The sequence below is a fragment of the Dipteris shenzhenensis genome, chromosome 26 (genome assembly GCF_047967505.1).
Source record: "Dipteris shenzhenensis isolate YYH24624 ecotype China chromosome 26, Dip_SZ_1.0, whole genome shotgun sequence".
Taxonomy (NCBI): Eukaryota; Viridiplantae; Streptophyta; class Polypodiopsida; order Gleicheniales; family Dipteridaceae; genus Dipteris; species Dipteris shenzhenensis.
The window spans coordinates 12,610,790-12,626,834 of record NC_141621.1 but is presented as its reverse complement, the minus strand read 5'-3'; positions in this window follow the sequence as shown (position 1 = coordinate 12,626,834).

The following is a 16,045-nucleotide window of genomic DNA, read 5'->3' as shown; positions in this document are numbered from 1 at the left end:
AAATGCTCTGTATCAATGCCATTGATGTGTGCAAATTTTGTATCATTCTCTGATAGCAGGATATCATAGGAGAAGCTGAATGGAGAACCATCATCTAAACCACCAATTGCTCTACTTTGGGCAGTGGACTACAAGGCCTTTTTCTTGATGTCCATATATTCTGTCTCAACAACCTTTGGCATTTTAGCTCTTAGATCCTTTGTTGGTGTGGCATCTACATCCATTGAAGCCAACCACTTTCTAGCCCATGTCTTATCAAGGAGTTGACCTAGGCTAAGTGCTTTCTTCTTATCCACATCAATTGACTTGCCAGCTAACTCATCATCAGACTTCAATAAAAATAATAGTGCCGAGAGAGCAGCCTCACTTTGAATCATTCGGGTGACCACTTCATCCAAGTTGCTATGCTTGCTCTTCTTTCCAAAGAAGCAGTCACCACTTAGGATCTTCTTGCATACTTCTTCTGTTATTGCATCTGGAACAACCTTAATGCTCTCCACCAAACAATAGACATCGGTTTCTTTATTGCTTTCCTCTGAGTTGCAGTGTGCTTTGGTGCCTCAAAGGATATATTCACTATTTCATATGCTTGGCAAACATCCACCATGCTCTGAAACACTAAGTCCTCACGAATGACAATGCAAGTAACATCCCTGTATCTTGCAACGGCAGTGTTCAAATCCTTTGCCTCAACCTTATTACTTGGTATGCCTTGCGTATTGCTTACAACACCTTTGAAGCATCTATAGAACCGAGTCCTCTTTGCCATGTACTCAGATGTAGGTCTCCTGCCCTTCGCTGTTTGTGGCTTTCCATAGCCCATCCATAACTCCCTTGCCTTTATCAAGATCTCAGAAAGAGAAGAGCTTTTTTTCAACCTAAATGGAGTAGAATTCAGCCTTTCTAATTTTAGAATGTACTTTGAGTCATCATTAAATATGCATATATGACAAATGACCCATTGAAACTTTTCCATCCACTCAATCTGTGGCAAGTTTCCTTTTCTTCCCTCATCAAGGGCGATCCTGCAAGCTTCACAAAAGTGTTGCCCATCAATGGGCTCAAACCTGCATCTTTCCAAGAATCTATTCTTTGCCAACATGTATCTCTTCTCGATGTCAGTCCCATATCGGCTTTGGTACAAAGTCTCTCCACGAACAAAGTCACTCCTTCTAAAGTTCTCAAAAGCATCAAGAAAGTCCACGCGCTTTTGAAATGTGACATCAGGCAATGTAGGATCATCTTCTTGAAGTCTCTTAAACGCCATAGGACGAAGAGTGATATTAGTGGCAATTGGAGTTCTTGTTTTCCTCATATCTTCATACAATTTGCATGCAAATGTCTTATCTAGCTTTCTTTAATTTGTGAACAACGACGCTCGATCAATAAGCATTGTGGCCATGCTGAATTGTGAAAATCCCCAAATGTACCCCTCATCCTCTGGAGGATGTAAGTCTGCCACACTTATAGAAAAGTCTTCGAGACTTGTATCTTCTTCTTGCGGATCCTCCTGTTCATCGCTATCCAATTTTTCACCTGGTTTTAAATAACCTACACTTGAACGATCTGCACATGGAGTAGGAGTTATTTTTGCTCTCTTTCTGGGAATAGCTGTAGAACTTGAATCTGCTCCACGATCACTCCTTCTTGTTCCTATAGTTGCAACAGTCGATGGTGTAGGTACAGTTGGAGATACTGTACTTACTGTCGCAGATATTGTATTTACTCTTGCCGGAGTTACCATAGTTATCACCACAGATATTGGCGGTACAACTTGAGGGTTACATGTTATAGATGGTGTACTTACTGCTACACTTACTGCTACTGAAGGTATAACACCACCACTTGGAAATGCATCCCACATTTTCTTCAATGCTTCTAAGGCACTAAGTAATCCTTGGGATCCCTCAATTGAATCTGGTAAGGGCTTCAAGAAGTGCTTGTGCATAACTTGTAAACCACCTCGTCATTCTTTCCTTTGCACACAACTTCTATCAAATTGTTTTCTTTAATGTTGATGTTTGAGACCATGCCACCATTTCTTACTGCCTCTGGAGAATATTTCACACTTGACACATTCTCTACAGTGATCACCAAAAAATACTTTGATTTGTGCTCCATAAAATACTAAGCATGTTCAAGGTATTTGAAAGACACCTTGGAACCAAAACTGGAAGCCATAGTTTTCTGAAAATCAATCAAAAATAAAAACAATGATTTTCAAACTCAATATTAAATAAATTTCTAATTAAATATTATTTTAAGTTTTATTTATTTTTAAATTTTAAAATAAAATAAATTAATTTATTTTTTTCATCTTTTTTAAATTATTTTATTTTAATTAATCAATTTATTTTTATATTTAAAATTTAATTTAATTTTTAAATTTTTTTTTAAGTTTTATTTATTTTAACTTTTTTTATTTTTTTAAAATAAATTAAGCTAATTAATTTTTTTTGTCTTTTTTTTTCCTTTTTTAAATTAAATTAAATTAATTTTTTTATCTTTAAAAATAAAATAAAAATTTAAAGCCCTTTGGGGGCTTAGGGTAGAGGAGGGATTAACCCCCAAGCTGTTGCGTGCGCAATAGGTTGGGGGTTAACCCCCTCCTCTCCTCCTGCCTTCCCCATCCCGCCTCTCCCTTCCTCTTTCTTTGCCTCCTCCTCCTGTCTGTGCCTTCCCAAATAGCTGACAGCATAGGGTACTTTTTCCACTTGGGAGCTCTCAGAGGTCTTAGGGAGTTGACATTCCTTAGGAGAATTTGAGCCCAATCCTCAAGAGGGTGTAGGATTGCTTTAATTATCCAAGTTGAGGAGAGTTTCAGAGCAGCCTGTTCTATATCAATAACACCTAAGCCTCCTTCATGCTTGGGTTTGATATAGAAATACGATATGTCCTTGGCTATCTTGCCACCCCAAAGAAAAGATCTGCAAATTTTTATGAATGTGTCAATTCCAGTTCTAGAAGGGGACCAAGAGTTGATGTAGAATATGACAATAGGGTACATGCAATGGTTGAGAATAGTTCTTCTTCCAGCCAGACTAGCCTAGAACCCTCTTCATTTCTCAATCTTGTTTTGGAATCCTGTTCAAGAACCAATCCCATCTCTATTTGAGGGAAATGTGAAACCCCATGGGGATACCCAGTAATCTGAAGACTGTGCCATTTTTAATTCTCTGGAAGCCCATCTCTTCCAAAAAAGCATGGTCATCCCCCTTGAGAGTTGCATATCCAGTTTTGGAGTGATTGATTTTGGAACCAAAAGCTTTACAAAAGATCTCTAAGGACTCCATAGCCTCTTTGATATCTTGAGTATCATTCCTAGGGGTTAATTTTGTATCATCAGCAAACTATTGGCATATAAGGTGCTTGCTAGAGGGTAACTCAATGCCTTTCACCTTTCCTTCTTGGCTCTGATGTGTAAAATCCACCCTAATGAGTCTTCTGTAATTGCAAAAAGTAGAGGAACAATAGGGCAACCCTGTCTTATAGACCTTTTAAGGACAAAGGGTTGACTCATGACCCCATTAACACAAATCTTGGCTATAGCATTAGTGAGAAGGAGTTTGATATAAGAGATGAATAGGGGGCCAAGGCCCATGTCAGCTAGAGTCTGAATAATGAAGTCCCATTCAATTCTATCATATGCTTTGTCAAAGTCAACCTTTAGAATGCATATGTCCTGCTTTGTTTCTTTGGCATACTCACATCCCTCCCAGATATTGATGATGGCTTCAAGAAGATGTCTACCCTTTATGAAGCCTTTTTGCTCTAGGAGTATCTACTTGGCCATTCTATTCTTAACTCTCAGAGCCTGTGCTTTAGCAAAAAATTTATAGCAGCATTTAAGCATAGTGAGAGGTCTCCAGTTTCTTAGCACATCGTTATCTCCTTCCTTAGGATTAAGTTTAATCACACCCCCATTAATATGAGTAGGCAAATTCCCATTTTTGATAAGAACCAAGTCAACCTGGGCTTGTGGATCCCCCTGTCTGGCTAAGGTCTCTAAGGAAACTATCATGTTTTGAATGTTGTCTATTCTCTTGGCCCTTATCTTGGCTCTGTCCCTTCTAGCTTTTCTGAGCAGTCTTTGAGTCTATTTAACTGCTGTACACCAAGAGTCACTGATTGAGACAGAATCAATGAAAGCCCTTAGCCAAATTGCTTTAACACCTTCTTGGACACTTTTTAGGTCAAAGAATTTAGAATCAGCCTTAAACCATGATGTGGTTTTTTGACCAGAGCCAAAGTCACATTTGAGAAGGATTGGCTTGTGATCTGAGAGAAAAAGTGAGGACAAGACCTGAGTCTGAAGAGAGTTAGTTTGCCTTATTAGCTCTTGAGAAGCATAGATTCTATCCAATCTAGCCTCTCTTTTATTGGCTGCAACTTGACTATTAGACCAAGTGAAGGTACCTTTCATGCCCATGTCCACTAGACTTAGGTCTTCTTTCAGATCCTCCCATAGAGTCAGTTCCCTACCTTTGATTACTGTTCCTTTACCCATCCATTTGTCGATATTTGGGATAAACATAAGCAAAAGGCAATAGTTTAGATGCAAGAAGCATTATATACCTATTATATACAAGGCTAAACAAAGTCTTTGGACTCTATGCCAAGGGATGATTGGGTTCCCAAGGATATTTGAGTAGGTCCATCATTGAAAAGAGGTGAAAATTTTACTTGAGATGAGTCTTGCCTAGTGGAATGTTCCACCATGTTAAAATTCCCCACCTCAAAACATTTATTTCCTGCAAGAAGTAGTGATTCCCAACTCACCATTCTTTCTTGTGTACTGTTAGGGGCATATATGCATTTGAGCATAATCCATGTGTTTTGTGTATCCAGTTCAACACCTAGTATTCTATAATTAGAGAGTATCCCAATTGCTACTCCACCCTTTCCCTCCTCATGCTGAGGGAAGAACCATTTCCTTCGTTTGTTAAAAGCTATAAGTCTCTTCTCTAAAGAGGGTCCAGAGATTTTAACTTCTTGTAAAGTAAGGAAAGTAGGGGAAAGAGTGTTGGTTCTCAGCCAATAAGCTAACTCTTCTCCTCTACTAGGGTAAGTAAGTCCTCTGACATTGAGGGAGAGGATGGCCTTTCTCCTTGGTTCCCTTTCTAGCCCTGGGATTGGGGCTATTGATTTGGGGGAAAGCACTTTTACCTTGGAGAGCTTTCTCTTGCTTTGAACGTGAGTAAAAGACTTTCCTTGATCCACAGTATCCTTTTCCATATCTATGACCATGTCTTGTTTAACTTCTAGGTCTTCCTCATTGATCTTGGAAGTGGTCATCTCATCCTCTCTATTGATGTCATCTTCAAAATCCTTTGACCAGCTTGGCTCTATTTGAGAATCCAGATCCATATTTTGATTTTTCTTTATCCACTCTTCAGTTTCACTCTCTGCCAAGGAATCAAATGCATTGTTAAGTGCTAGAGGGTCATCTAGCTTCCCTTTACCTTTGTCAAGATAGAGCATGGGCTTGGCAAGGTTTCCCTTTGGAAGAGGATTTTTTCAGGAGTATCTGGGACCTTGGGGATCCATCTTTCCATTTGCTTACTGTTGATAAGTGCAGGAGGATCCTTGGGTTTTAGCTTTGGCCCTCCTCTGTGGGCAGTTTTTAGTTGCATGACTTGACAGTCCATAGAGGAAGTAGGAGTTTGGGAGATTTTTATAGAGAAGGGGCTGGCACACTACCATTCCTATTCACCATTACCAATGTGTTGGGCAGGTCCTCAGCAATGTCCATTTTGATGCAGACCTGAGGGTTAGCTCTAGGATTAATGAAAATTTCCTTCTCAACTCCCACTATCTCTCCCAAACCACTGCACAAAGAGGCTATTTGGTTGCATAGAGAGAGAGGTAGATCTGGGAGCTCAACCCACACAAGAATTGAAGTTCTGCTTCCACTTCTCCAAGTAGAGAGGTTGGTGTCTGATAGTCCATAGAGTACAATTGAGAGCCTTGGAGGCCATGTTAGGAGACTCAAAGAGGAATAAAAAAAACCTTTGCTCAGAAATGTAACATTGGTAACACTGATACCTTGTCTTACCCAGTATTTTCTCACCCAACTCTCAATGAAAGCTAGAGGAGGCCTGGGACCTAGAAGAAATCCTATCAAAGCATGATTGCTAAGCCATTCAATAGAATCAGATAGAAGATCTTTGTTGATGAAGGCAGCAATTTGCTTACCTCTTGAAGATTTTTGGCTCTCACTAGTAGTAGCCTCTTTCTCTTCAGTAGGTTTGGAGCTATTGTTTGGACCTGTGGGCCATCCTTTTCCTTCTCGCAGTGAACGTGCTTTTCAGTTCCTTCTTTTTCTTTTCCATAACTCGTCACTCCTGCTTTGGGGGTCTCTTTGGTTTCTGCTTGTGCTTGGAGATCCTTTTGAAGGAAAAGCTCCTTCTTTTACTTCCTTTTCTGTCTCCAGCACTTCCCTTTCCTCTTTTACCTCTTTTTCCTTGCTCGGGTTCTTGAGTTCTACGTTGGGGATCTCTAGTTTCTTGTAGCTTTGCAACGGGACTGTCATGTCCTTCCTTGTCTTTGTCTTCTATCTGACCTAGATTGGCAAAGTGAGAAGTAGCCTCCTTTCTCGCTGGAAGGGAGAAGAACCCTCCTCTACCTTTCTGCACTACTACTACATAAGATACTGTGGCCCCCCCTCTCCCAGCTCTGAAAGCTGATGGGGAGTGTCCATTTCTATCCTATGGTGTTGGAGCTTCTTTCAAGTTGGAAGATATTCTGCCTTCCCTAAGGGCCCCTGTGTCACTTTTTAGCATCGACTGGTGGCATTCAGCTGCTACAAATGTTTTCTCTCTAGGAAGTTCAGGGAAAGCGTCTTCAAATGTCACATCAGCAGACCACTTTGGACGGGATCGAAGATCCTGTCAAGTCGGGTCGTCAGTTCTGTTTGCTACTTCCATGCCATCATCATAGTCTTTTCCTAGATCATTTCCAATGTTAGATCCAAGTGGTGGGCAGGGGAATCTAGTCGAAATAATTCCATCCTTGTCTCCTTCACCATCACCTATCACCATTTTTTTTCATCGTTGTAAATATTTCTTGCTAAAAAACTGATAAGGCTCACAAGTTTTGCAATGCCAATTGGAATTTTAGGAGACTTTTGTGGTGGATGACCATTCTTATGCATAGTAAACAACTTCAACTCACAAGAAGTTCTATCCATTTACTTTGAAGAGGCTTAGAATTGTGAGGAAGACTATGAGATGATGCTGAGTCATTATTGATGGCTCAAAGAGACCTCAAGTTTAACCAATTTGGAAAAGGGGAGGAGCATAAGGGAAAAGCAAGAGAATCCTTAGAGAGAAGCATCTTCCTTGAAAAGGAAAAGGATCTCAAGGCAGATGAGAATGCGATCTTGTCCTGTGTTGATTAGCCATTATAGTATACATCGATGGAACCATTAAAAAAAATCTTTGAGACTATTTCCTTCTATGGTTGTATCAAAAAAATGCATTTCATACTGTGTAATGAGACCTCTCTATTCCCTGGGTAGACCAAATTGCAAGGCATCCCTATTTTTAACAAAATAAAAAAGGTGATTATAGATAATATGTTGAATTTATGAAAAACAAGAGGTTACTTTTCTTTGACATGACATAAGGATATGCAACTAAGGAAATAATGAAAATTTGTAATCATGGAGTGTGTTATATTACAAGGTATTTGAGATTCTTTCATTGAATTTTCAAAATTCTTCAGTTCCTCTTCAAATGAACCATGATCATTCTTGCTCTGAGTGTGTTTGTCACAAAATATGAATAGCTTGTCTAATCATTTCCATACTTTTGTTTTGAAACTTTGTGCAATTTCGTCAGCCTCATGATCTTTGATAGCATTGTGTATGAGCTTCCAAAGCCCATAGTTTACTCTCAAAAGAATCTTGATTGTCTATTTGGTTTTCTTTTACTTTGTGGTTGTGATAAAATATTTTATCTTTGACTCCACCAATAGATGGCTTGATAGGAACTTAATTTCCATTTGTTGATACTTAAGATCTCTCATAATATGAAAAGCTCGTCCATGGAAACCAATGTCCAAGAACACTTTTTCCAATGCTTTAAGTGCCTCCTTCTTATTCTTTTTAGGGCAAATATTCCAAGCAAATCCAATGTACAAAATACTTACTTTCCAACAATGATCCAACATAAAGCATGCAATGTGCATATATGTACATTGCACAAAGGGATATCATAAGGAAAACTTTAAATTTTGGATCAACGTTATCTCTATTAGGTGCTTTCCTCCACCACTTAGGATCCATGACATATGCTAGCTTCTTGTAGTAAAGGCATGGAGACTTTGAATCACCTCCTTTTCTTATATTGAATATACACTTGATGGTCTTGAGGTCACTTTCCATATACCACTCCATGCTTGGAGATAAGCTTTACCGTTGACATGAAGATGCCCTCCTTGTACTTGATTTTTGATAATTTTGTATATTTTTGTGTGGTGGAATACCCAATCGAGAGTTTGGTGGTCATCCTCTATCTTAACTTGCCATTGAAAATGCAAGGCTCCTTGAGTAGTGCAATTGAAGAATCATACATTAATATGTTATGATTATGGAAAACCATTCAAAATACAAGTGTGTACTTGTCTTATTTGATCTTAGCCACACCAAATGTGCTTTTCTGATTGCATAGTAAAGTCTTTTAGGTCTACTTCTATAATTCATGAATCAAGAGATCTATTCATTAGTATGATGGTTACTCATTCAATCTTTTTCTCCTTAATAATTTTACATTCATCTAGCTTTATAAAAAAATTGAGACGTCCTTTGGCACTCTTCAAATGTGATACCATAAATTTGTACTTGTTGAAGATCGACAAAAATGTTGTTCTAGGGATTATACACAGTGATTCCCTTGTCCTTTTTGTACACCCCTTCAATTTGAAAATAATTTCCAATATAATCAGCTCTATTTGTTGCTAGTTGAGTAGGCATCTTAATTTCCACACTTTTGCAATCTTTAGTAAGAGCACAAGTTATATTCTCTAATCTTTCAAGGTTGTTGTAAAAAATGCTTTTCAAATAAAGTTATAGCCTTCCATGGACACTCTACTCTCATCAAGTGCCTCTTGGATTAAGTTTACATAAACTTTATTGCTATTTACAAACTATCGCACAATGTTATGTTTGAGTGAGTTATTTTTTTTCTCCTCTAGAATAATTTTTGCAATGGTGGTAACAATTAACTACTATCAACAGGATGTGATAGTAAGGCTTTCATTTGTTTACTCGAAGGGAACTAGGATCGACATTAATCCTCCTTTTGAGGATCTAGGATTTTCCTACAACAAGCACACAAAAAAAGATTTTTCGTATGCTCAATTTCCATTATCATTAGCTAATCATTGTCTCTGTGTTGCATTCAAAATAAAAAAAGCAAAATAAAACTTACTTTTTTTCCTGAACTCTATGCTTGCATCCTCCACTGCCATGCAAATTTTCTAATTTTGAGTCTATCTCCCAAGGGAGTGGCTTTTATTTTGGCTTTCCTCATTTTCTCCTTTGTCTTGCATGTGTTCTATAGTTGCTCTTTCAATCTAGAGCATTTTTCTATCTATTGCAATTTCATCTCCATCTTCTCTTGGTACAAATCTATTTTAATTTCATCTCATTCTTCTCTTAGTACAAGCCTTTGTACATGTTTGCAATAGCAAAATTTTGAGTTGTGATGTATCCATGCTATCCCTTAGTGCCATTGCCCACATACATCATCAATGTTTTCACATTAGAAAATGGAGAAATATAGTTTTCAATTGGACATTCTGGATAAATGCCTCTATAAAATCATAAATTGATATGATGTAATCCTTCTATCCTCATGTTCTCTGCACCTACTTGTGTACCCTTCTTTCATTTTCATACACATCAACATGGACATGGTAAAGCCTCTTCTTGCTACATGTTCTTCAGTGGTGTGGTCACATGTTGCCATTGTTTTGAGCAATATTGTCCCACTGCTTTACATCCTAATCATCTTTTTATAAAATAAAGCTTTAGTGATGGATTTATCGCAAATTTTATGTTAATCATTCGCGTGGATGCATCACAATTTTGAAAAACAAAGATACATGAGGATTAATTATGAGGACTTAATATGGGAGCTAAACATATCTATTGCCAGCATGAGTCAAGATTAGGGTGAAATTTTCTTTAGAGAGAGAATCTTATAGGAATCTTTAAATCCATATTTGCATATTTTGGAGGAAAGCAAATAATAATAATTGTGAATTTCTTAAGGGCCCCAAAATGAGTTCCATTTTTTCTTAATGGGCACAAGGCTCTCATACCATTTGTTGAGGCATGATGAAGTATGAGAGAGAGAAAGATGTAACATGAATTTGAGCCATTGATTAGCTAGATCTAATTGATTGATTGTGCAAATACATACATATCTTTTTATAGGCTAAGAATAGCCTTATATTTTCACACTAACACCTCATAGATGAAGCCACACACATGTACCTCACCTATAACATGAGGTCCCTAATCTATACCCATACTAAGCACTTGAGTGGCACTCACTCTAAGAGACACTCACATATAGGCCTTGATATCAACATAGTTAAAGTACGAAAAGAGTTCTTGGAATCAATGGGGTATTCACCCTTGCCAAGTGATAGCCCGCCAGTGTTTTGATTAATAATATATATATATATATATACGTGTACATATGTATGTATGCATGTATGTATGCATCTCTCTCTCTCTCTCTCTCTCTATACATATATATATATATATATGTATGTATGTATGTATGTATGTATCAATTTTTAATAATTTTGATGGTAGTGATGATAGATGGAATGATTCCAAGCATTTTACTTGCTTGAACTAATAGTTTTACAATGATCAGTTGAAGTAGGAAGGAGTCAAAAAACCACTGCCTCTCAAAGACCATCAACTGTTTGAATTAAAAATTTAATCCTCCCAAGCATTAGCTCATTTTTTTGCCTCAAAAAGACTCTTCAAAAAAATTACAATTTCACTGGTACCACGCTCGTGGGGCCTGTTTTAGCCCGTAAAGTGCCTTCTTCACTTTGTATACTTTACCTTCTGAACCAGGGATCTCAAAACCTGGTGGTTGTTCCACGTATACCTCCTCCTTGAGATCTCCATTCAGGAAGGCGGATTTTACATCCATCTGAAACACAGGCCAACTTCCCTGGGCAGCTAAAGCCAAAACACTGCGAATTGTGGTTAGTCGAGCTATGGGAGCAAAAGTATCTTGATAATCAAAACCATGTACCTGTGCAAATCCTTTTGCCACGAGCCGAGCCTTATACTTATCCAACGTGCCGTCGGAATTGTACTTGGTCTTGTACACCCACTTGGTGCCGATTACCTTGCGTTTTGGTGGTTAATCCACAAGGTCCCAGGTGTTGTTCTTCATTATGGAGCCATACTCCAACTACATAGCCTCCATCCACCTATGATGCATCACCCTGTGGCTCTTCAAGACACTTGGGTTCATCAGCACGGATCACCTCTGTCATCAAAGCGTAATTGACCAAGTGTTCCTACGCCCTTCTTTGCTCCTCTAATCTCTTGCATTGGCGGTGTTCAGATGGTTCCTCCTCAATGGCTAGAGGTTCTCTGCCATCCAAAAGCTACTTTACCCACTTCAGGAATGGCCGTTGCCGTTGTGGTTCTGCAGGCTCTTCTTCCTCTTCTTTGTCTTGAATCCTCCCAAGCACCGTTGGGGGAATTCGGTTAGCTGTTGGTGGTGGTACTGGATGGATATCTTGGTCCTGGTTTTCTGGGAAGGAAGCATCCTCCTCCAATTGATGCGGCTGTTCTGAGAAGACCACATCGCGACTTACAATTACCTTCTTGGTAACAAGGTTATAGAGATGGTAACCCTTCGCCTCTTCACTGTAGCCCAAGAAAATACACTTTCGGCTCTTCGGTTCCCATTTAGTCCTAGTAGCATCAGGGACATGCACAAAATAGTCACATCCAAAAACTTTGAAATGTGCAGCTGAAGGTTTCTTACTAGAAAAGGCCTGCAATAGAGTCATCCCATTCACAGCCTTTGTGTAGCTATGATTCATAATGTAAACTGCAGTGTTACATGCTTTAGCTCAGAAAGTCTTTGGCAAATCTTTTCCTTTCATCATACTTCGGTCCATTTCGCAGATGACGTGCATCTTGCGTTCTGCTACTCCATTTTGCTATGATGTATGTGGCGGGGGTTTTTGCCTCTTGATCCCGTGACTTTTGCAGTAACTTTTGAATTCAATTGATGTGAACTCTCCACCTTTGTTTGATCTCAACTTCTTCACCTTCCTCCCCGATTCTTTCTCGACCATTACATGCCATTCCTTGAACTTACTAAAAGCCTCGTCTTTACTCTTTAAGAAGTATATCCATATCCTTCTACTGTAGTCGCCGTTCAGTGTCATGAAGTAGTAGGAACCACCCAAAGCTTCCATCTCCATCTTTTCGTAGAGGTCCATGTGAACGAGCTCTAGAGGAGCCTTTGCCCTGCTAGCCTCTTTAGGAAAGGGTTGCCGATGCTGGTTGCCCATCATGCAAGCTTCACATACATCGGGTAGATCTGAAATTTCTAGTAGGTCTACAATCATTCTACTTTTATGCATCTCCTTCAAAGAACTAAGGTTTAGATGACCAAACCTCTCATGCCACAGCTTAGTGTTCTTCACATCCGCTCGAGCACTAAAAGCTAAGAGTTCGTAGATGTTGTTGCGCCGTGTACCTTTACCAACGACCTTCCCTTGAAGATCCAGGATCTGTGCACCATTCTTATCGAATTGAACTTTGAGGTCCCGATCCGTGATTGCAGAAATGGACAACAAGTTCCTCTTGATATCTGGCACATAAAGAACATCGGACAAATGTTTTATAACTCCATCTGACTTGAGAGCAATTGTACCTTTTCCTTTTGCTAGACATTTTGCATCATTGCCGACTGCTACCAGGATGTCATTCCCTACCGACTGTAGAGAGGTATACCAATCCTTGTGACTGGTCATGTGGCATGATGCACCACTATCAATGATCCACGGTTCATCCGTAGGTATATGAATTGCCTCCGTGTGAATCTCCTCAATTGCTATGAACAGCTCTACTGGTACTGCTTCCGTGCTATTGCTAGTCTCTTTCTTTACTCTGTTCTTCTCATTTGCAATCTTCTTCTAGCACTCATTCTGCTTGTGCCCTGCCTTGTTGCAATAGAAGCACTTGATCTTCTTCTTTCTCTTTTTATCATCAGAAGAAGATGGGTTACCAGAGTCCTTACCCTTACCTTTCTTTGATCCGATCCAGAAAGCCGAATCTTCTCCAGTCCTCGTCTTTTGACGCATCTCCTCCTCCAGAAGCATCGCGTTGAAATCCTCAAAGTTGAGGGGTGGATTTCTATTCTGCGTATTTAGCGCCATAACAAGACCATCGTACTTAGGTGGGAGAATCCATATGCACCTTCGTGTAAGATTCTTGCTGGTGATAGTGATGCCAATTGCAGTCATCTGATCGTGCAGATATACCCTAGTGATGAACTCTACCACTTCAGACTCAGATAATTTCTCGTTCAGGAGTTGAGTCTCTAAATTCTGAATCCGCGTCTGATTCGTGGTCTTGTACTGTTTTTTCAAGACCGTCCATGCCTCCTCCATTGTGGTGACATGTTGAATTAACGCCATGATGGAATCACTCACACTACAGACAATAGAACACAACGCATCTGCATTTCTTCTTATCCACGCAAGAATCTCATCCGTAGTTGGTACTATCTGTTGTCCTGCATTGGCTAGATCCAATCTCGCAACTGGCCTCACGTCCACCCCAGTAGCAATATCCCAAAGCTCGTATGCACTTAGGATGGTCTTCATCTTGAACTTCCAGAGTGGATAGTTAGAGCCGTCCAACTTTCCGCTTTCACCGAACGGTGGGATTCGCAGTCTTGTGGGCTGGGCCATCTCTCACAATCTGCTCGCAAACAGAAACACACTACCAAATCTTCTTGCTAGAGTCCAAGCTCTGATACCATGTAAGAAAATAATACAACGTCTGTGCTCAACAGATAACAGGATCTCGTACACAAGAGAGAAAACCAAATAGTATAGAGAATCAAAAATTTGATTACTGTAGAACTGATACAATAGATGGTGCTGCCTCCCAACTGTGCATTCCTGTGAAAGAAGCTTCGATGGCAAGCTGGAAATAGTAGAAGATGGAAGCTTGATCCTAAGGAATCAGGGTTGCTGTAGCTAGTGATGAAATGGGCTTCACAGGCTCACTGCAACAGATCTTCGTTTCACAGGTGAAGTATGTTGGTGAGATACTGAAGGCATTTGGCATGGCTGAGTGCAAGACAGTTGGTACCCCTATGGAGGTTGACGCGAAGCTCTCAAACGAGGATTCATCACTACTGGTGGATGAAGCGAAGTACAGAAGGCTTGTGAGCAGCTTGATTTACCTGTGTAACACACGGCCGGACATCACCTTTGTGACTAGTGTACTAAGCAGGTTTTCCAATAAGCCCTAGGAGAACCATTGGAGGGCAGGGATGTGGGTGCTGAAATACATCAAAGCCACACTTGATTATGGCATCACCTATACCAAGGGAAATACCTTGACCGGATTTTGTGACTCGGATTAGGCAAGAGACGTGGACAACAGGAGATCAGTGATAGGTTAGTGTTTCTCACTTGGATCTAGAGCTGTGTCATGGGTCAGCAAGAAGCAACCTATAGTTGCTCTTTCTTCTACCGAGGCCGAGTACAAATCAACATGCTTTGCTTCTTGCGAGGCAGTGTGGTTGAGGAGGATTTTAGGGGACATGGGTGCAGTGCAAAACAAGCCCATGCAGTTATCATGTGACAATCAGAGTTGCATGGCGATTGCAAAGAACCCGATGTTCCACGCTCGCACAAAACACATTGAGATTCAATATAACTTTGTATGCGAGCTCATCATGGATGGAGAGGTCGACTTGGTGTACTGTCTGACTATAGAGAATGCTGCGGACATCTTCACGAAGGCTCTTGGAAGAGACTTGTCAGAGAGGCATCTTCATCGACTTAGCATTGGGCCGAAAAAGTAAGTTCACTTGCGGGTTGACATTGAGGGGGGGTGTTAGATATCAATGCTCCACTCTCAAGTAACTATGCGGGAACCAGCTAACTCTACTTGTAAGCCCCCCATATGAGGAGAAGGCATTTGAGTAGCTCGGTTATATGGTAGGTCCTAGTTTGGACACCAGCAGATGGGGGCCATGTGTGGCCTGATGGCTGGATGGCTTCAGATAGAGTTGGTACACTTCCAACTAGGCTACATGCAAGTGCGGGAAGGCATCCCATGACTGACCACATTGAGGGTAGACGGAGCATTTCCTGGGGTAGCCCACTCTCGGGTTGTAGAGCCCGTTTGGAGCCTCAGATGTGATCTTGGATGGCTCTGGGCCGAACGGAGACTGTAGATTAGTTGCTCTATTTTGCGCACCAGTTCTATCGTGTGGTCGGTGGCCTATTTCGGGACCGACCCCTAGTCGTCCGTTTTGGGCAGATTGGGTCGGTCACCACATTGGGTCTAACCGACTATGACTGGTGGCTATATAAGAGCGAGCCTGTGAAGCCCATTTCATCACTGGCTACAACAACCCTGATTCCTTAGCATCCAGCCTCCGTCTTCTACTGTTTCCAGCTTGCCATCGAAGCTTCTTTCACAGGAGCGCACAGTTGGGAGGCAGCGCCATCTATTGTATCAGTTCTACAGTAATCAAATTTTTGATTCTCCATACTATCTGGTTTTCTCTCTTGTGTACGAGATCCTGTTATCTGTTGAGCATAGACGTTGTATTATTTTCTTACAGACACCACCCTCACACCACCACAATTCTTGGCAAGACTTCCTTACCTCTTAAATTGGGCAATACCTTTGTAGGCATCCTGAATGAAGTTGTATTTTCTTTACCTTCTGCATATCTAGCCATATTCTTGATTCTTTTGGAGACACCCTTCCACTATATCTTAAATCTGGTAGAACCTG